This window comes from Pantherophis guttatus, chromosome 3, assembly GCF_059756535.1.
Source record: "Pantherophis guttatus breed Tessera chromosome 3, ASM5975653v1, whole genome shotgun sequence".
Lineage (NCBI taxonomy): Eukaryota > Metazoa > Chordata > Lepidosauria > Squamata > Colubridae > Pantherophis > Pantherophis guttatus.
The window spans coordinates 137,529,463-137,553,326 of NC_142065.1; positions in this window are offsets into that span (position 1 = coordinate 137,529,463).

Sequence of the window (23,864 nt, forward strand, 5' to 3'; positions counted from 1 at the left end):
ATCTCAGGGGGCAACTGATTCCAGAGGGTGGGAGCCCCCACAGAGAAGGCCCTCCCCCTGGGGGTCACCAGCCTGCATTGTTTGGCTGATGGCACCCCGAGGAGGCCCTCTCTGTGGGAGCGCACGGGTCGATGGGAGGTCGTTGGTGGCAGCAGGCGGTCTCGGAGATAGCTAGGCCCTATGCCATGGAGCGCTTTAATAGGGATAATATCTAGTATCCTAAAAGGAATATTTATCTGTCTGGCTACCACCTTTGGCCAGTCTTCACCTCTTTGTGTGTATAAAGGATTTCCATGTCCTGAAAGATTTCTTATGGTTTTTACTGAGTTGCTGATATTTGCCAATTTCTTAGTGGGAGATGCACTTACTTAGTTCTGCTTCAGCCCAAACCTCAATATGGGCAGAAAAGTTTAAGTAGTTCTTTGTTTTGTGACTTGGGGTTTACTGGGATCATGGCTGGGGTGAAATCTAGCAGATTCTGACAGGTTTTGGAGAACCGGTAGCGGAAATTTTGAGTAGTTTGGAGAACTGGCAAATACCACCTCTGGCTGGCCCCAGAGTGAGGTGGGAATGGAGATTTTGCAATATCCTTTCCCCAGGAGTAGGGAAGGAATGGAGATTTTGCAGTATCCTTCCCCTGGAGTGGGGTGGGAATGGAGTTTTCTTCCCCTGCCATGCCCACCAAGCCACGCCCACAGAACCAGTAGTAAAAAACAATTGGATTTCACCACTGGATCATGGCCAAGGCTATGGGTGATGTGCATGGTAAGGGTGACATGGAATATTTGATGAGTGATATGGAAGTCAATTTCTTTCTATAATACTTAGCTATTTATATACCAAGTATCCTGATAAGCCCCTATGAAGACACAATAGCAAAAATCACCACGCAGAGAGCGAATTTGAATCCTAAATGCATGGCATCTGTAAATATTTAGTAGAGCGCTACATATCAAATCAAGTTCAAAGGTCATTGGAATTATTTTCTCCATTTGCAAAGCATAACCCTTGTTTATGGTTGGATCACACACAGCAACATGTGCCCTCCTGACCGCGAATACTGATTATTATAATTTTCTCTGAGTAGAAATGCCAACAAGCTCTGTCATTTGCAACTGTTCCAGAATTCATAATTTCACCTGCTTTGCACCACTGACATTGTCTCTATGCCATGAACTGGCTTTCAGCAAGAATACCTTGGCTTTCAAAGACCTCAAGTGCAAGGTTTTTGTGTAATGAAAGTTCATATTTACCCTTTGGGTCATCCAGGTTGCACACAAATTCCTTGGCTACATTGTCTGAAGGGGGAAAAAAAAGGAATGTGGAACTCCTTGTGGAGTTTTTTTTAATGTTGACATTTTTATTTTGAGCATAAGGCAATATAGGAGCATGTGAGATTGGCAAGACCTAAAGGTTCTCTCTTTTTTTGGACATATTTAGATACATTCAATTTTTAAAATCATGCATCAGGCAGAAAATTCAGGAGATAATAGAGAGGGGATAACAAGGGATTTTTTGATGAATTGTTTAGATTTTACTGAGTATGTCTGAGGGGGAAAAAATAGCACAATATGTTTTACTATTAAACACATCTCCCAAACACTCTGACCTAAACATAGTAAATCCTGATTTCAGTGAAATATGCTATCAACCAAACATGCTTAGAATTGCAGTTAGAAATAGGGTTCTGCCTATAAAAAAAAGAAAACGACTATAGCTTGCAGGATGTTTTATGAATACTCTCTGACTTCTTTTATGTGGAAAATCATTTGCTTTTTCAACAGCTTTTGAGAAGCCACAAATTTCCCAATTTTGGCTAGTATCTCTCTTTGCACTAGCGTTCCAAAGAATGACATTTTGGGGGAGGAAAAACTAATGCCAATAGCTAACCCCATATTCAAGAGTTTTCTCTGCCTTGTGAATTTAAGAGCAGTATAGGTTAGCCTTCCTCAGGCTGAGTGCACTTCTGATGCATAATCTTCAGCTCCTTGTGTTCTCATAAATACAAAGAGTTTTATCTATAGAAATATAACTATTTTGGAACAGAGGCAACCATTTTAACAAGGGTTAACAACCCTTGTGACACAAGTTGCTCACAACAGAATAGTTGTATATTTAAGCTTGGAATTCTTGTAGAGGTAGTCTGTGAAAGCATGTAGTAGGCCTCTACAAATAGCCATATCTGTGATTTCTTGGGCAACTGAGAGGAAAGGTGTTTGGTTTTTTTTCTCTAATTTTTCTACCATTCCTTAAGAGAGACTAAAATGCTGGAGGTTTTATTAGCAATAATGTAGTATGTATACTATATTATCCACTTAACCCATTTCATAAATCTGAGAAATACCTGTTCTTTTTATACCTCATTATGGAATGTTATGAATACAAACTTAGGTCAGTTTATTTTCACAATAACATCATCGTCTCACTTTCATGACTCTTCCACTTCCCTGTAACCCTCAAGATGGATGTTAAGTAACATCTTCATTTTTATCTTAAAAGAACAAGACAACTTTGTAAATCCTTCACATCTGTTTGTATGTCAAGCATCAAAATGCAACGTCTGGAAGAAAGCCATCTTTGAACAACGTTAATTGAAACCGATAATATGGTAGATCAAGGCATGCCACAAGGCAGCAAAGACACCAGTCTCAAGAGAGCTTTAAACAAATCTTGTCAGAACCATTTAGCTTTAAAAGCTTTCTATAGCAAACTTCAGTTTGATGTAGAGTGGTTAAGGCTTTGAGCTAAAAACCAGGGGACTGTGTTCTACTCCCATCTTAAGTACAAATCCATGTAATTACCTTGAGCCAGTCACTCACTCTCTCAGCCTAAGACGGAAGCAATGGTAAACCACTTCCAAAGTCTTGCCAAGAAAGACATCCTGGCAGTCACCAGGAATCAAGACTGACTTGAAGGCTCATACATACATACACAAAAGGCAAATATGTCATTCTCATCTCAAATTGCTTTGAATATGGCAAACCAAGAACCATTTCAGAAGCCATATATCTAGTAGGACTCAGAGGTGGTATTCAGCAGGTTCTGACCAGTTCTGGAGAACCAGTAGAGGAAATTTTGAGTAGTTCGGAGAACCGGTAGTAATAATTCCGACTGGCCCCACCCACATCTATTCTCTGCCTCCTGAGTCCCAGTTGATTGGGAGGAAATGGGGATTTTGCAGTAACCTTCCCCTGGAGTAGGGAGGGAATGGAGATTTTACAGTATCCTTCCCGTGCCATGCCCACCAAGCCACGCCCACAGAACCAGTAGTAAAAAAATTGAATCCCACCACTGGTAGGACTGTGTTAAAAAGTTGATAATTTGATATAGTAATTTCACTGACAAAAAATGGATTAATTGCATATATGTGTGTGGGGGGGTACATACATGCATACATACATACATGCATTCATACAGATAGATAGATAGATAGATAGATAGATAGATAGATAGATAGATAGATAGATAGATAGATAGATAGATAGATAGACAGACAGACAGACAGACAGACAGACAGACAGACAGACAGACAGACAGACAGACAGACAGATAGATAGATAGATTCCTCAGTCACAGAGGATAACTTTAGAATAGACAGCAGTTCAAAATATTTCACAAAGTGAATGAGTTCTTTCTTTACCTGTTCATTATGTTTCAGGTATATTTTTAAATCAAAGAAGAAGTTTTTCTTTTGTTGAAGCAGGTATATTAAAAGTAAAGTCACAGGATGCCAGGGCTTCTTTAAAAAAAAAACTAAATTAATACAAAAATGCTATCTTCGTTATAATGGGAAGACGTTGAAAAGAAATGCTTCTTGAAAATAGCATCAAAGGTTGAAAAGGCATCACTTGCCATCTTTATTTCTCATGTGTCCAAAGGTATATTTAATCATTTCTGGCCTTCTCCTCTTCTCCCATGGAATAAATACTTACATTTCAATCACCAGGCAGTTTCAAACTACTTTAGAAATCATACAGTATGGCTGAATCATTATGTTTTTGATTAAAAATGAAAGACATTGTGCTGTCATAATAGTTTTCTCAAAAAAGGAAAGTATTCATGCATGATTGAATAAGTTGGTCATGGTTGCCATGCAGTAGATTTTAGTGCCATAAAATATGCATGAATTGTTCACTAATGCAGAATTTGAAAAACAGGCCATGGCGGTAGCTTAACCAAACATTGCATACTCTATGTGCAATACCCTATATAATGATGGATCATACATTTCATTATTCAACATTAGACAGGTATTAAAGGCCTTTAAATGATATCCCAATTCTGTATAGGGAATTTATGGTTAGCAGTCTAACCAGCAGTCTAATTTATGGTTAGCAATGTTTACTGGCATATCCAATCTGCAACCAATATATTACTATTCCAGTAAATAGTACCGAATATTAGTTAATATTGATGAAAAATAGTGTTAAATGGCTCTGACAGATATTTTAATGTACACATATATTTATGTGCTTCTCTTTTTCTTCACTGCCTCAAGTTATTTGTAAAAATAATAAAAGAGCGATACACATAAATACAAATCTTATATCTTATTTCTGTAGATGGATAAAGTATTGCAGAGTTTAAAGGCATTAATATTGACCAAGTATAAGTAAATAAATATGGTTGTTGGGACCTACTTGATGAATTCGAGTTCCATGAACTTGGTACTTCAATATTCTAGTACAAAGGTGTCAAATTTGCGGCGTCATGTCATCACGTGACATATTGTGACTTTTCCCCCTTTGCTAAACTAGGGGTAGGCATGGCCAGCACGTTATGTATCTGGGCTGCAGGCCGCAAATTTAACACCCCTTTTCTAGTACATCACCTATTCAGATACAATGCTTTTTTTTTTAAAGGCAAGCAAGGTTTAGGGTTTTAGAGTTTTATGTGAATCCTAGACAATGTTTACCCTTTTTTGTTTTTATTTTTATTTTTTATTTTACTTCAAATTTATATACCGCCCTTCTCCCTAGGGACTCTGGGCGGTGTACAGCCAAGTAAAAACACATAAATACATAATACATAATACATAAATTAAGAACAGATTAAAAGGAAATATCTCAATTTGGTCCAAAATTTAAAAAGACAAACGAATTTAAAATCATTTAAAAGGATTTGTTAGGCCAGCCCAGCTTGTTGGAAAAGGAAAGTTTTAAGGGCACGGCGGAAGGCACTGAGGTCATGGATTCTCCTTATCTCAGGGGGCAACTGATTCCAGAGGGTGGGTGCCCCCACAGAGAAGGCCCTCCCCCTGGGGGTCACCAGCCTGCATTGTTTGGCTGATGGCACCCCGAGGAGGCCCTCTCTGTGGGAGCGCACGGGTCGGTGGGAGGTCGTTGGTGGCAGTAGGCGGTCTCGAAGATAACTAGGCCCTATGCCATGGAGCGCTTTAAAGGTGATAACCAACACCTTGAAGCACACCCGGAAGACCACCGGGAGCCAGTGCAGTTCACACAGGAGCGGGGTTACATGGGAGCGCCACGCTGCTCCCGTCACTACCCGCGCGGCCACATTATGGACCAGTTGGAGCCTCCGGGTGCTCCTCAAGGGGAGCCCCATGTAGAGAGCATTGCAGTAGTCCAGGCGAGAAGTGACGAGGGCATGAGTGACTGTGCACACAGAATCCCGATCAAGAAAGGGGCGCAACTGGCGAATCAGGTGAACCTGACAAAAGGTCCCCCTGGCAACAGCCGTCAGATGTTCCTCCAAGGACAGCTGCGTATCCAGGAGAACTCCCAGATTGCGCGCCCTCTCCACAGGGGCCAAAGACTCGCCCCCGATAGTCAGCAATGGAGTCAACTGACTATATCGGGATGCCGGGAACCACAGCCACTCAGTCTTGGAAGCGTTGAGCTTGAGCCTGTTCCTCCCCATTCAGATCCGTACAGCCTCCAGGCACTGGGCCATCACTTCAAGGGCATCGCTGGGGTGGCCTGGGGTGGAGATGTACAGCTGGGTGTCATCAGCGTACTGGTGGTATCTCACCCCAAAGCCACAGATGATCTCACCCAGTGGCTTCACATAAATGTTGAACAGAAGAGGCGAGAGGACCAACCCTTGCGGCACTCCACAGATGAGAGGCCTCGAGGTCGACCTCTGCCCCCCTGTCAACACAAACTGCAACAGGTCGGAGAGAAAGGAAGAGAACCATCGTAACACGGTGCCCCCCATCCCCAACTTTTCCAGCCGGTGCAGCATGATACCATGGTCGATGGTATCAAAAGCCGCTGAGAGATCTAATAGGACCACAACAGAGGAGCAACCCCTGTCCCGAGCCCTCCAGAGATGATCAACCAACGCGACCAATGCCGTTTCCGTGCTGTGCCCAGGCCTGAAACCCAACTGGAACAGATCTAGATAGGATGTTTCTTCCAGGAATTGTGGAAACTGTCGTGTGACCACACTCTCAACAACCTTCACCATGAAGCGAAGGTTGGAGACAGGACGGTAGTTAGCCAATTCTGCTGGGTCCAGGGAGGGCTTCTTGAGGAGAGGCCTCACCACCGCCTCTTTCAAGGCAGTGGGGAAGTGACCCTCACTCAATGAAGCATTGATAATTCCCTGGAGCCAGCCTCATGTGACTTCCTGGGAAGCCAGTACTAATCAGGAGGGACACGGGTCCAGTAAACATGTGGTCGCATTAAGTCTCCCCAAAATCCTGTCCACGTCATCTGGAGTCACAGAGTCAAACTCTTCACAGATAACATTCTCGAGACTATTCCTCGTCATCCTGCCCGGATCTACCCAGTCAGAGTCCAAATCCCGCCGGATCTGAGCGATTTTGTCATACAGATATCGTCCAAAATCCTCAGCCCTGCCCTCCAAGGGGTCCTCCTGCACTCCCGGTTGAAGCAGGGAGCGGGTCACTCTGAACAGGGCTGCCGGACGATTCTCTGATGATGCAATAAAAGCGGAAAAGTAATTAGACTTTGCCACTTTTATCGCCACTAGGTAGGTCTTAATATGCAACCTTACCAGTGTTCGATCAGATTCGGTTAACCCTCTCCAGGCATCTTTTCCAGCGCTTCATCTCCCTCAGCTCCTCAGTGAACCAAGGAGCTGCGAGGGATCGACACCGGGTCAGAGGCCGCAAAGGCACAACTCAATCTAAGGCTCCAGTAGCGGCCCGATCCCAGGCCGCCACCAGGTCCCCGACCAAGTCATGTGCTAGAACCTCAGGAAATGGCCCAAGCTCCATCTGGAATCTATCAGAATCCATCAGGCGCCTGGGGCGGACCCATCTTGTAGGCTCTGCCTCCCTGCGGCGGGGTGTAGAGGTTCGAAGATCTAGGCAAAGGAGTGCATGGTCAGACCAACGCAAGGGTTCCATGTCTATATCCCCTATAACAAGGCCACTCAACCACTGGCCAGAGACAAAAATCAAGTCCAGAGTGTGACCCCCCCTGTGGGTGGGGCCATGAACTAACTGGTCAGGTCCATGGCCGTCATGGAAGCCATGAACTCCCGGGCCATCTCAGATGTCTCACCAACGGATGGCAGGTTGAAATCACCCATGACCATAAGCCTGGGTGTATCAACTGCCACCGTGGCTATCACGTCGAGTAGCTCGGGCAGGGCCGTTGTCACATGGCAGGGAGCCAGGTACGTGAGCAACAGGCCCTTCTGAGCCCCATGACCCCATCTCACAAAGAGGGTTTCACATCCGGCAATCTGTGGCACAGTGGTCTCCCTCGGACCAAGACCTTCTTTAATAATAACCGCCACCCCCCCCACCCCTCCTCTGGGCCCTCGGCTGATGGAGCACTCTGAAGCCCGGTGGACACATCTCAACCAGGGGGACACCTCCCTCCAGGCCCAACCAAGTCTCAGTAATAGCTGCCAGGTCCGCACCCCCCTCCTGTATAAGATCATGGATGAGGGGGGCCTTATTAACCACGGACCTGGCATTGCATAACATCAGCCGGAGGCCCAGGTCCTGAGTATCTAAGCCACCTAGTATCTGAGTGGAGTCTTGGGGACCGGGGCGCGCAATTGCTCTCAAACATTGTTCATTGCTTTTTCTTTCTCTGTATATCTAGGGGTCATCTTGATATCAGCCTTTTATGTTATCCATCATTAATGTTTTATTGATCACAGATTGTTCTAGAGTATGTCCATATACTCAACATTTTTGTAACTTTTTTGACATTCAGACAATCCATCAGATTGGAAACTTATAAACAAATAATTCCCTCAACACTGTTAAACTAGTTACTAAGTCTGCATTACTATTAATCTTCTCATCGTTCCTATCACCCATCTCCTCCCACTTATGACTGTATGACTGTAACCTTGTTGCTGGTATCTTTAAGATTTATATTGACTTTTTCCCTATGACTATCATTAAATATTGTACCTTATGATTCTTGACAAATGTATCTTTTCTTTTATGTACTCCGAGAGAGTATGCACCAAGACAAATTCCTTGTGAGTCCAATGACACTTGGCCAATAAAGAATTCTATTCTGTTCTGTTCTGTTCTGTTCTGTTCTGTTTTGTTCTGTTCTGTGAACTGAACATATAAGACTAAGTGATGCTCTGTCAGCTTGGTTGGTTTTTTTTTTTTTTTTGCGCAAATGTTTCATTACCAAACTAGATACATTAATATCACCAGTGCTGTGATCCTATAGTGCAGTGACCTCACAGTTCAATCCTGAGTGACCAATATTCTCTTCGATCATATAGGGTATTATGGATAGATTAGTCATCTAAAAACAAACAAACCTTAAATCCATTTCAGGTACTCTTTTTAAATTGCTAAGTTACATCAGTCTACTTTTCAACAACCATAAAAGAAGAATGAAATATTAAATTTCTAGGCACTTTGTGGGCAAAAATTTTCTTCTTCAAAATGTGTAAGCAACTTTATATTGTGAAAGTGAACTTCTTACAGAAGTCAGGGATAGATATGGGGTTTAAAGGAACAGATGACAGAACTATCTTAATATTGTTTGTCTTACTAATGACCTCTTTTCAGACTTTTCTAAGAAATCAGTTGAAAATAAACTGAAACAACACAGATTTTGCATTATATATGGAATAATGTATGTGAAGTATGTCTGATTTCTATGTGAATTATGGGAAAGGAAAAAAAATAGGGGGGTAGGTAAAGCTAGCCGCTGATAAAGATGGTGCTCCCTTGATCCAGCTATTTTCTTTAATACAACCAGTTTCCCTTATTAAATTTCAAACAGTGAGATACATACATCAGGATGTTCATGAACAAAACTCTGTGCAAAGTAAAGAGGATTAAATTTTATTTAGAAGATTGGAAGGAGGTTGAGGAGGTTCTCAACAATAATAATAATAATAAAAATCAAAGAGGAAAGCATTGTCCACTGGCAAGATGCATCTGATAAAGAGGCAATTGGGCAATCTATAAAACAGCTTTAAAAAGAACTGTAGATAGAATAGGACTAACATGCTGAGAATATCTCAAGTTTTGTCAGAGAAAATGAAGAAACAATTTAAGGAAATGCCGCAGCAAATAACAGATATTGCTCAGATAGACAGCCATGATTATGATATGGCTACAAATAACACTCTTGAGATAGACAAAGCTCAAAGGAGTATTTCTGAAATAAAGATTACGTTGACAGATTTAAAGAATCATAGCAGGATAAATAATGTAAGGATTAAAAGAGTGGCAGATAAAAGTGGAATAAACAATTTAACTACTTATCTCATCTTTAAAATTAATAATGTGACTCTGATACAAACTGATTTCAAAAAGAATGTGCTACTGTCCTAGAAACATGCAAGGAACCTAGAGACATTTTGGTTAGATTTCTGAATTCAAATATAAAAGATAACATTATTTTTAAAAAATGTAAATGGAGAAGATTAAATGGGACAGTAAGAGAATATTCTTTTTCCAGGATATCAGTGGAGCTACGCTGTAGTGAAGAAAAGAATTCAAATCTTTGTTACAATCTTTATGCAGAATGAGATTCTATACAAATTGGGCTTTTCTTTCAAGTTAATTGTTTTTATATCACAAGGACGAAAAGTTATTTCAACTTTGACTGAGATGCCGAGCTTGTCGGCAGAGCTCTCTAACAAGGTATGAAGGAAACTATGTATGATTTGTCCTTGGAACTGTGGAAAGCAGGCTCAAACTACTAGTGGAAGATTAAATGAGAATGCTGCATGGAGCTGCAGAGTAACAGAAATTATATTGACCATTTTAGTCTTTTTTGAATCTTGAGGTTTAGAGAAAAGGGGGAAAAAAGCCGGGGTGTAAAATTTGGGAGAATAACTAAATCGAAGAATAATTTAGTTAAAATTATGGCTAAGGAATTATTGTAATTAAAATTGGGAGTTTATAGATTGATGAGGAGGAGAAGGAATCTTAGTCAGCCATTTCCCCTTAGATTCTATAGAGTATGGGTCCCCAACTCCTGATCTGTGAACCAGTATCAGTCTGTGGCATGCCAGAAACTGGTCCACGCAAACAAGTAAAGCCCCTTCCACGTGATGCAGGCAGCATGTGAAACCACATCCCCTTTGATCTGTGGAAAAACCTCTCTCCGTGGAACCTTGGTCCCCAAAAGTTTGGGGGGCACTGCTATAGAAGATCCTTAAAGCATTTTTTTTTTTTTGCTGTTGATCTAAGTGAGACTGTCAAGGACCTTGGAGTACTCATATCTAATGATCTAAGTGCCAAAGCCCACTGTAACAACATCACAAAAAAGGCATTAAGAGTTGTAAACCTAATCTTCTCTGGTAATATTACACTACTAACCAGAGCATACAAAACATTTGCTAGACCAATTCTCAAATACAGATCATCTGCCTGGAATCTTGAAATTCTTGAAATTGAAATTCTAGGCTTAGAAAACTTAAAATGATGCCACCTTTGGTTATGACCTAAGCATGGCTCATAAAATTATCTGCTACAATGTCCTACCTGTCAATGACAACTTCAGCTTCAACCACAACAATACACGAGCACACAATAGATACAAACTTAAAGTGAACCACTCCAACTCGATTGCAGAAAATATGACTTCAGCAACAGAATGGTCAATGCCTGGAATGCACTACCTGACTCTGTGGTTTCATCCCAAAACCTCCAAAATTTTAACCTAAGACTGTCTACTGTTGACTTCACCCCATTCCTAAGAGGTCTGTAAGGGGCATGCATAAGAGCACCAGCGTGCCTACCGTCCCTGTGCTAATATTCCCTTTATTTGTATTAATTTTATGTAATCAATTCATGCTTATACTTATATATATTATCTAATACGTACTTTAGAAATAAATAAAATAAAAATAAAATCGACAGTAGGGAGTTTGGATATGGAAGTATGGTTTCGTCTGGCAGGAAAGTGTGGGATAAGGGGAAGGGAGGAGGGTCATTGCCAAAAGAGGAAAGAACAATGGGAGGAGGGTATCTATGTAGTAAGCAGAATATTAGTGTTTTTTGTTGTTATAATGTCAGGCAATGTATTGATAGATTTTTTTTTTTTTTTAGTAACCAGAATTCAAAAATTTCCTGAATGGGTAAATTATTTTTATTGTATAGAGAAATTAGATAGAGAAGTTTTGCATTAATTTCAAGAATGTAATATGCCATTACTTAAGACAACCAAAAGGAACAATTTCAAAAATGTATAGGTTATTACTGCAAATAGAAATAGGAGTTTCATTCTATGGATTAAAGGAAGCTTGAGATACTGATTTTGGTAATCCCATACAGAAGACAAATTAGCAATTATGGTAACCAAGTGGATTCCCTTCAGCTTCAATGAGAAAAATGCAGTGAAAATTAAACATTGTTGACATGTGATTTCTGTTATGCTGGCAAACATATATCAAAATTATTTTTCTAAATGCTGGAGAGGTTTTCTCTCCCCAAACAAGTCATTTTTTTTCTTTTGTGGTGGTGGTTATATCCTTTTGGGGAAAAATGGAGAGAAAAGTATCATCACTAAACAAAGAACTGAATGCTTTACTGAGTTTATTGCTTATTCACTTATTTACAGGATCAAATGATATGCTTAAAATAAAGAATTAATTATCTATTTAATTGTAACAGCCAAAACAGCAATAATGCAACACTAGAAAACTTTATATAATGTAACAATTGAGTTGTAGATTAGTCAAGCCTCATCAGCTGCCACATTAGAAAAAAGATCACAGATAAAGTTAAAGTGATATTCCACTTTAATATTAGATATTCCAAAAGCAGAAACCACAATTTTATCAACCTTTGTGGGGTTTTATGATTTATCTTAATAGATTAATAACTATCAATCATGATCTAGTGTACTCCTAATATACAATAATTTTTTTCACGGTACCTGACTTTTTATTTAGATAGTAGTAGAGTATGATTTGTCATACCATATGTTTAGATTGCATTTGGCATGTTTATCCACCAATCAAGTCTTTCCCAAGGACTTGGCATATCCAGATATGGAAATTTGATGGTGCTAAAAGTATTGCTATAGAATGTAAGCTGTTCTAATCAAAGCTGTCTTTTGCAATTGATTGATGTTGGGGTTTGTGGTTTTTTTTTGTTTCTCAATGCCAATGGTATCCAAGTAATCCTCCAATTCTTTTGGAATTATACCCATGGCATTTATTACTATTGGTACTACCTTTGCTTTCTTTTGCCATAGTCATTCTATTTCTATTTGCAGGTCTTTTGTCTTTTGTTATCTTTCCCAATTCTTTTTTTTCTATTCTGCTGTCTACAGGTATTGCCATATCCACTATCCATTTTTCTTTTCTTAGCGACAATTGTTAAACCTGGGGTGTTATGTGGTAAATGCCTGTCTGTTTGAATTCTAAAGTCTCAGAGCAATTCAGCTTCTTTGTTTTCTATTACTTTATCTATTTTATGGTCCCACCCAGTTTTTGCTTGCAGACAAATGGTATTTCTTGCAGCTCTTCCAATGCAACATTATTGTTATTTCGTCATGTTGTCTGTAATCATTCTGTGTGCTTTTCTTGCAGCACCTAAGCAGGTAGTCCACTGTTACTTTGGCTTTATTGCAGAGGTGGCAATTGCTACCATTTGCTGTTTTGTCATTTCTGGCTCTGTATGCATTTGTTATTATTTTTATTTTATACCTTTCTTTTCCTTCCTTTTTTCATATATATATATATATATATATATATATATATATATATATATATATATATATATATATATATATATATATATATTCAATGCAGCTTTCTGAGACCGTGTTTTCCTGAAAATATGACCTACTCAGAAAGTAAGGTCTACTTTGATTTTTACACCTGTGCCCAATATAAGCCCTACCCCCAAAATAAGCCCTAATTAAGATACCATCCACTTCAGGGTGCACAGGTAAAAATTAAGCTAGGGTGGGGATGGGATGTCAAGCTATCCTACCACTTACCATTGGATAGTTGCAGCCAGGCCTCACACAAAACAGCCCATTTCTTTTGTTGCAGCTGGCAAGGCTTTCCTGAAGGCCTTTCCTGAAGGCCTCTGTAGGTGATAACAGCTATAGAGGCCTTCAGGAAAGTCTTGCTGGCCTTGCCAGATGAGGAAGTTCCTGAAGGCCTCTGATAGTGAAAAAGAGGCTGGGGGCGATGCATGCAACTGAAGTGAGTCAGTGAATGACATCCCCCCTCTGAAAATAAGACCTGGTGTCTTTTTTGGTGGCAAAAAAAAATTAAGACAGGGTCTTATTTTCAGGGAAAAGCTGATATTGTAAAAGCAAAAATAAATAAACTACTTTTTGAAAAAGGAAGAAAGATGTTTATGTCTATGGAAAGTTAAATAATTAATTTAGATAATATACCTTGGACCTATAAAAAATACTTGTTAGCAGAATTCAGTATAGGTTTATGATTCTAGTCCTTTGCAGAAGAGCTGTCTAAAATGAATTATATGGGAAATATACTCAAGACTGCAAGAGTCTCACCTTCATTTTGATTGTAAGAATTATCTATCTATCTATTTCAGCTTTACAGTGGATTGATTTCAAACTATAGAAAAGTGGTCCTGTGGCTTTGTTCTGCTTGCAAATGCATATTTCTATAATGCAGACTGAAAGAATATTCCATTTGTCTTCCTTGCCCTCTGTAATTTAAAATAGTTTGCTGTCATATGAATCTTGCAGGAATATTTATATGGTGACATCTAGTGGCATTAAGTAATGTTGGAATGTTTATTACAAATTGCTGGGGGGGGTCCCCATTTACTTCTAGAAGTTCATAACAGCCTCAAAAAAAATGGGGGAATTAGTTAGGGAAAGGTATCACGTATTCTTCAATCATTGGGAATGCAATCTTCAAAATTACACTGTATTTTGATAAACCCGTAGAGCCATTGGCATTTTGTACAGAGTCCTCAACCTTATTTAAGGAACTCAGATAAATTGGTATCCTTATACAGTACTACCCCTGCCCCCCACATATTTATTTCATCCCACCTTTCTTTCGAGAGCACAAGCTGGCTATCATAAGATTCCTTCCTTCATTTTTTTTCTTCACAATAATCTCATAAAGCAAGCTTGAGTGAAATAGAGAGATCAAAAAGTGACCAAGTAAACTTCTGTAATGGAGTGAGGACTGGAACCTGGGTCTTTGCCAATCCAACACTTTAACCATTACCAAACATTGCTAATTTTTTTTAAAAAAAACTTTTTTGTTTAAATCTCTCTAAACTGAAAATATATCATTCTAAAATCAGTAATTCAGCTATGAGGTTCATATTGTTGAAATCAGTTAACAGGTAAGCATTGGATGATTAATCAGTAAGAAAAGCTTAATCAGAAAAAAGTTTTACCTTAAACTGATGTCTTCATCCAATAGAGGAAGAAGCCTAATTTTGTTGATTTATGAGCCAATTCCCAAAATGTTGTGCTAAAAGCAAACTTAATTGAAGTGAATGGTTTGTGGATCACAGACTTAATTTCCTAAGGGGAATGTAATGTACCAGATTAAATGAAATTTAAGAGCCAGTAATACTCACCCTATTAGATTTAATCTTAAATGTACTACAGTAAACTTTGGATCAGGTCCTTAGCCAATATTTTGTTACTTGACATTAGATGCACAAAATGATAGAGTACCGAAATCAATTAGATTAAGTACAGAGCTGTTTATAATATCAGAAATTGTCTCCAGAATACAAATAGTCTCAATTACCAAATAAGTTTTCTGAACAGAAGTAAATGAGTTGGAAAGGAAGAGAAAAATATAAGGAAAAGTAATGCCCATGCAAATATAACATTTTTATAAGTATTCCAGATTCTATTGGCACAAGTAGAATTGCTTCCTTGTCACACAGTTCTACATAAGCTATTTTTTTCCCCGTCCATATTTCCTACAACATCCCATTTATTGTGACTTAAGTGAGTTTTGACTTCTTCGTTGAAGTCAGGAAAATTTTGCTGTGGCATCCAAGACCATTTCATACCTAAACAGAGAAAGAAATAAACACATGTTAAACCTTCTCCATATTATTCATGTTCCAAACCGTCCTATACTGAACAGGAAGCTTCAAGGATTACACTTATATTTGCATACACATAAGTAGAAGTCATAGAATGAATGAAATTATATTTGGTGGAAACAAGGAAGACATTCAGTATACTTGTACGGTTGTCTTGATATATCCAGCTATTGCTTCCATAAAACAAAATGGATAGAGCCATTTGTGCAGATTTCGACAAATATTGTTTTCTCAAGATAGAGCAACTGCTAAATCTGTAATATAATAGCTACATATCATCTGCATCTCCCTACCATCCATATATCTATCAGCCAGATTTACATAATCTGAACAGAAAGCAGTGTGTTAAACCAGCAACCACAATAAAAATGTGTTATTGTTGGTGTAAAACAGATAGTAAATTCTTGGGGTGTGGGGAAGAGTCAAAGGAAATTTCCTGAAACATTGTTTATCGAATGCACTTGTGACTGGATGGAGCCAAGAGAGAAAATATTTTAATTTAGAACAAACTTTTTCAATCTTTTTATTCTGGAAGAACCCTTTAAATAATTTTCAGATATCAGGGAACCCTGTGTAAAAATACAAAAAAATAAGAAAATTTCACATGTAAATTTACTTTTAACCTACACAATCCATGTTTTCCAATGTTAAAACATCAGTAAAGGAACAGCCAATAACTGAGTCATTGTACCTAAAAATTTCTGTTATTGTACAGCATGCAATTTTTTTTTATGTTCATCAAATACAATCTCATGTGAAACTCATATTGATCTCTTGCAGAACAGGATGTCCTGGAGGCTTGATTGTACATAATTTTATGCACATCCAGAATTGTGGACAGTAAGCTGATGAAGCAATGTAAAAAGCAAAAAGAACTGAGTTAGACTACACGGTTTCCATCACTAATATTATACTATTGTGTCCACTTACAGATTGGAACCATTTCTTTTCTTATTTACTATGCAGTGAAGCAAGAACAGAAATCCATTTTTATCCAAATGACCTGCTGAAGGCAATGGTAGAGCTGCTTTCAAAGTTGTTTGAGTATGAATGGAGGCTGACACAGACTGATAATATTTGTAAAATCAGTTGAAATGCACCATTGGGCTGAAGATAAAAATAAATTCTTTATAACAATGCCATCAGCATCTAATACCCTTGCAAAGGGCTTCAATTAAAAACCAATTATCAAGCCATATTTTTAATCTTTGATGAATGAATTAGTTGTTTAATCACACCAATAAATCAATGCATGTTGTCAGCCCACATTTTGCATGCATACTAGTGCTTAGTGGTCTGAGACACTGTTGTGCATAGAATTTTGTGCTGTTTATGAAGAAATAATTCATCAGTTATGTATTTGCCTATACTTTCTTGACTGGTAGGTTTCAATACCAATAAAAATGGTTTCAACAGGTGGCAGCATCTGGCTGACCTTGGTCTGGTTTGGAGGTTAAGCATGATCAGACCTCATGAACGAAGATGAATATATGTGTCCCAGGACGATGTTGCAGCATCCAATCTGGGTCTGTCACCAGGACCAGAGGTTTAGTCTTCTGAGCTTTTGGACTCGTTCTGGAACCCATCCTCTGTGGCTCCAAAAGCTTGGGAGGCTAAACCTCTGGTCCCGGTGACTAACCCAGATTGAATGATCAGACTAGGCAAACTGTTACATTAGAAGATTAGAATAGAAAGTTTGAAATATGTCAATTACAAACTATTTCTATATCATTGTTAAGAAACCTTTGTGGCTTTCAAAAAAGCAGAAGTTAAGCTTAATTTGAAGAAGTTCTTAATATTGAGCATTTCAGATACTGAACTGGTTTCATAATTAGAGTCTCCTATTGCAGGAAAAAGGCTGAGGTTCAACATACTTTAGTTTATCTAAGATCACTTGATGAATTTGCAGATGAAGTAGAAATTGAGTTAGGGTTATCATAAATGAAACTTTAATGAACATGAGTTCCCATTTATGCAATTAAGTGTGTGTGTGTGTGTGACGGAGGGAGGGAGGGAGGGAGGGAGGGAGGGGGAGAGAAGGAGTATTGGAGAGAGAGCGAGAGAGAAAGAGAGGGGAGAGGGGGAGGGGGAGAGAGGGGAGAGAGGGAGAGAGAAGGGGAGAGGGAGGGAGAGAGAGAGAGATGGGGAGAACCTTCTAAATTAGTACCTTACCAGGAGATAAATGAGCTCTAACTCTTTACCATTTCCTTCTGTACAAGTCTTCTTTACCACACTGGAAAGGAAGATTACTTGCCATAAGGATTCAAACTGAAGTTTCCATTCAGGCTAATTAAAGTGTGAATTTAGTGCTGGGACAGATACAACTATATAACTCTATGGACACATTCAGTGCCAAAATAGCTTCTACAGGTGTGATCAATAAATTCCATTTAGTGGCAGATTTACTGTACACAAATCAGTAATTGGTGGTATTTTTGTTCCCAGAAACATTAAGGATATTGAAGGGGAAGAGGGGGGGAAATTTAGTATTAAAAATTTAGTGGTATAGTTTACACAAACATTTTGTAGTCAACTTGGTTAAAGCAACGAAAATCAAATTGGGAAATTGTTGTCTTGTATTATTAAATAAAATCAATAATTATTTAAAAGTATTTATATGCTCAAATATAAATGTTACACATAGCTACTCATGTTATACATAGCTACTACTGCCATGCTATTTTTTTAAAGTATGGTCTATATATTCAATGAGTTGAGAAACATAACAATAGAGGAAAAATGTAAGTTTTTTTTAAAAAAATATTCCAACAGAAGTACTAGTGATTGTATCAAATAATTAACATTGCTTTTAATATTCAATTCAATTGAATTGAATTGAATAGCAAACTTCAATTAATTTGATTGGAGCAATACAAGAAACACTGGCCATGCTACCTCCCGCCATGTGTGTGAGTTCATTGAAGCCTGGCACTCTACAAGCAATTCCATCAACAGACACATCAACTTACAATCAGCCTACAAAGCCTTTGCAGCCTGCAAAGCCAACCAACGATGGCACCAAACCTCAACCAACCCCCCACAGCCATCTTTTCACCTCCCAGTGAATCCTCAATTGACATGACCTCCACATCACAAGACCCATTACAAAACCCTCACCTGATGTAACCCCCACCTGATCTATCACAAGACTCAACACAAGTCCCTCACTTGATACACCCACACCTGACCCATTACAAGATCCATCATATGACCCTCATCTGATGTGATCTTCACCTGATGTGACCTCCCCATCACAAGATCTATTGACCACACAAAGCCTTTATAAGCAGAAGAACATAGACATAGACATTCCCTAAATTCCGTTGAAGACATTACCTAGCCTGGTAACGAAACATCCAGAAACCAACCCACAAGCTCGGAGAATGAACCTCCATCTTCATCCTACACCTCAGTTACAGATATTCACCACCATCGCAGTGTATAGGCATATATACACACAAAGATTTTGAAATTAGCTGTAAGAAATGTTCCTATGGGAGAGTTTTGTTGATTGGAAAATAAACATTAAGTTAAATTAGGGGAGACTAGAGGGTACTAGAGAGAACTAAAGATTAGAGTTAAAGCAAAAGTGGTCATTAATACAATTGAGCAATATTATTTAACTACAGAGGAAATCAAGAATATTTGGGAACAATGTATCCAGAAATTACTCTATTACTTCTCACTACAAAAACATATTTAAAAGAGACTATAAAAGAGGAACAGATTTGTTGGATAAAATAACAGCTGAGGCTTATCTGAATGTGGATTTGGAAATGGGTTTTTAAAAGATAGACTATGAGACTGATGTAGAAAAAGATGCCACAATGGATTTATGAATGACACTGGCTGATGTCTTAATAATCAAAGGGGCATACAAATAATAAACCAGAAGAATGAATGACTTGAAAAGGTTTCTCACCTTGGACTAACCAAAGAGACATGTTAAACTAGAGAAGGAGTTCCTGAGAAAGACAGAGAGAAAATGGTAAAAAAATTAACTTCTGGGACATTATTTGAAGGGATTAAAGATCAAGGTTTTAAAAAGTAAACGGAAGAAATATAAAGTGAACATATAACTAGGCTCCAAAAATCTCTTCACAAAGTGTAGATAAGACATGCGTCGAGATTATTTTTCCTTTGTATTTTTAGAGAAAGTGATACGTTGAATACAAAATGAATGTATTTGATTAAGATTAAAATATGTTCAATTGGGGTACCTTTATTCAAATTTATTTCAAAAAATTCTTTCAAGTGCTTTTTAAGTTCTATTATATTTTTTTCATATCTAAACAAGTTCTCATTTAATCTCCAAGAACGTCTCTCAACCTTATCCATCTCAATTTCTATCCATACAGGGCTATGGTCAGTCAAAGTTCTTGAAAAAATCTTTGTTCTTTTTGTCTTAACAAGTAGATCATTTGACAACAGGATAAAATCAATCCTAGAAAAAGATCTATGTCTATCCGAAAAAAAAGTGTAGTCCAATTCATTTGGATTATGTATTCTCCAAACATCTTTTAATTCCATATCTTCTTTCATATCAAAAAAAGTCTGTGGTAGTCTAATTCTAGACTTTGCCAAGCTCTTTTTATCTAGTTTAGAATCAATTACTCCATTCCAGTCTCCCATAATTAAAATAGATCTATAGTCCCATTGCAATATTTTAGTATGTAACATCTTGTAAAAATAATCCTGTTGTTGGTTGGGAGCATAAATTCCAATCAAAAGAATTTGACCATTTGCTGTGAGCAATTCAATTGCTACAAACCTACCATCTTGATCTGCTTCTATAACTTTCGCTGTTAATTTTTTATTTACATAAATAACCACACCATTCTTTTTCTGCGAAGTTGAAGATATATAATGTGCTCCTAGTTTTGAATTTATCAAATATTTTTGATCTTGAGTTGTGATATGCGTTTCTTGTAAACATATTATATCATTATTAAATTGTTTCAAATATGTAAATAATTTCTTCCTTTTCTGTGCTGAATTCAACCCATTGACATTCCAAGATAGACACTTAAAGGTCATCAGCCTCTTTCTGGAGCACAGAGCAAAATATTTGAAGTTCATCCGAGAGCTTCGATCTCGCTCCTCCCATAGCTCCACTCTCTTGTACGGTACTCTTAACTGCCTTCTTATCTTGTCTTTCCTGTTGTTGTTGTTGCTTTTGTTTAAGTAGCTTGGATTGGGCTCTAGTTATACGTTGATCTTTAACTTCTGTCAACTGAATCAAATCCAAAATTGGAGAAGAATCCAACAAGGGCTCACTCAGAAAACCTCCTTCTGCACCTTGCACTACTTCTAATTCCTGCTTGGACTGTTCTTGCAATTGCCTCTCTTCACTCTCTTTAATCTCCAAAACTGTGGATGTACGTGGAGATGGTGTTCTTTCCTTAAGAATAGTAGTGTAAAAGTGTTGTGCCTTCTCCACGGTATTCAACCGATACCCTTCTCCCTTGTATCTAAAAATTAACCCAGCTGGTGCGTCCCACCGGAAGGGTATCTGTAAATTTCTCAGTTCCTTAACAAGAAAACCAAATTCTTTTCTGGCTTTCAGCATTTTAGGAGGTAATTCTTTAAAAATTTGAAGTCGTGAACCCCCCACTTGTACAGAAGTATAAAAAGATTTTTGCAGAATATCATTTCTGATTCCTCTTTCTGTAAAGTATATGACCACATCTCTAGGCAGTTTGGGATGCAAGTAAAGCTTATATGAGAGGGGTACTCATCTACATGAATTCTAAACATAGACTGTTCCGACAAAAGAAAAGATCTGAGTTGGAAATGGAAATAAAGAATAAAGAACAGTTACTTATTAAAAACCCAACAGATGAAATAATACGAAGTGCTATAAAACTTTTGAAAGACCAATTTCAAATGCTTATGGCGGAACAAGTTGCAACAAGTTTACAATATGCGAAGCATAATACATTTTGCAACGCTAACAAACCGGGCAGATGGTTGGCTTACACATTGAGGAAAAAACAAAGTATACGGACTATTGATAGTATTGATATTGGAGGGAAAGAAATCTTTCAACAAAAACTAATTAAAGAAGCTTTTGTGGATTATTATACTAAACTATATGCCAAAGAAGAGGTGCAGAATGGACTTATAGAAAAATATTTAAAGGATAAGAGAGTTACAAAAATTACTGATCAACAAAAGGAAAGAATGAATTATCCTATAACAGAGGAGGAGATAACAGCAGCAATTAAACAGCTAAAAACAGCCAAAGCTCCTGGCACGGATGGTTTGACTGCAGTGTATTACAAAACTTTACAAGCTGAAATGGTGGGACAACTTAGAGATTTATTTTGCAATATTCAACAAGGGGGTAAAATACCCCCATCCTGGACAACTGCTTATATATCTTTGATACCAAAAGAACAAGTTGGTCCTAAAAAACCAGAGAACTACAGACCAATATCTCTTTTGAACACAGACTATAAAATTTATGCGAAGGTATTAGCCAACAGGTTGATGCCAGTAATCCAAAAGGTGATTCATGCGGACCAAGCGGGATTTATTGAGGGCAGATATATGAAGGACAATGTAAGGCAAGTAATAGACTTATTGGAATATCTTGATAAGAATAAACAGATTTCTGCAGTGCTGGTTTTTTTGGATGCGGAGAAGGCCTTTGATAGAGTGGATTGGAATTTTCTACTAAAGACTTTAAAAAAGATGGGCTTTGGGGACCAATTTATACAGGCGATCTCAGCAATTTATCAAGAGCAAAAAGCACAGATTATTATTAATGGAAGTTTGACGACAGAGTTTAAAATTGAAAAAGGAACAAGACAGGGATGTCCGTTGTCCCCACTTTTATTTATTTTAACATTGGAAGTCTTGCTAAATATAATACGGGACTCAAAAATTTTGAAAGGCATAATGATAAGGCAAGAGGATTATAGAATAAAGGCATTTGCAGATGATCTGGTGGTTACCCTATCACAACCAATGGAATCAATAATCTTGATGAACGACATTATACAAGACTATGGTAGAGTTTCAGGTTTTAGAGTGAACTCAAAAAAGACTAAAATGATAGTCAAAAATATGACACAAGATCGTAAACATGAGTTTGAAAGGAGGGCAGGTTTTGAAATTGTACCTAAGGTAAAATATCTTGGAGTTCAGGTTGCAGAATCAAACATGAAATTGTTTCAAAATAACTATGAGGTGTTGTGGCGAGAGGTTCAGAAAGACATGGAGACTTGGAAAAAGCTGCAACTGTCTTTACTTGGAAGAATAGCAGCAGTTAAGATGAACATTTTGCCAAGATTTCTGTTTTTGTTTCAAATGATTCCGGTGCTTAAAAGTGATAAACAACTGAAAGTTTGGCAAACTGGACTTAATAAGTTTGTCTGGAACGAGAAAAAGCCGAGAGTGAAATTGAAAATTATGCAAGATGTTCCAGAAAGAGGAGGTCTTAAACTTCCAAACCTACAGTTATATTATGATGCAGCAGCTTTAACTTTAACAAGTGATTGGTTTGGAAGTAAAAAGGCTGGAATATTGAATGCAGAAAGTTTTGATCTTGAATTTGGATGGCATGCTTACCTATTTTATGATGACAAAGTTGATAAAGTATTTAAAAGTCATATACTTAGAGACTCTTTGATGAGAGTTTGGAAGAAGCACCGACTCAAATGGGATTATAAAATACCGCTATGGTTGGATCTTGGTCATACCTTGTGGAATACAAATATAATGTCACTCGGGGGGTTTTTATACAAAGAGGTTCTTTTTACAGATGCGGGCAGATGGCAGTTGAAGACATTGCAGACACTGTTGGACGAAGGGATTAATTTAACCTGGTTACAATATAATCAATTACAATTGAGATGGAAAGAGGACCAAAAAACTGGTATTATGTTGCATGAGGAAGAATTGGTTAGACATATAAGAGAGAAAGGTCCAATGCATATTAAAAGGCTTTACAATGTTTTGCTAGAAAGGGATTCAGAAACGGAATTAGTTAAAGATTGTATGATTAAGTGGGCACAAAATTTTGAAGAACCAGTGAAAAACCAGTGGAAACATGGGAAAAAATTTGGGTTCAGAATGTTAAATTTACACAGTCGCAGAATTTGAGGGAAAATTTTTATAAAATGTTTTATAGATGGCATTTAGATCCTAAAAAGTTGTCATGTATGTACCCTAATGTTCAGCCAAAACGTTGGAGATGTGAATGTTTGGATGCTACGTATTATCATGTTTGGTGGACCTGTAGGAAAGTTAAGGCTTTTTGGATAAAAATATGGTGGGTCATGCAGAATGTTTTGAAGAAAAAAATTCAATTTTCTCCACAATTGTTTTTATTGGGTATAGTTAAGGGTTTTACACGGGGTGAAATAAAATTAATATTGTATATGATAACAGCAGCAAGATTGTTGATAGG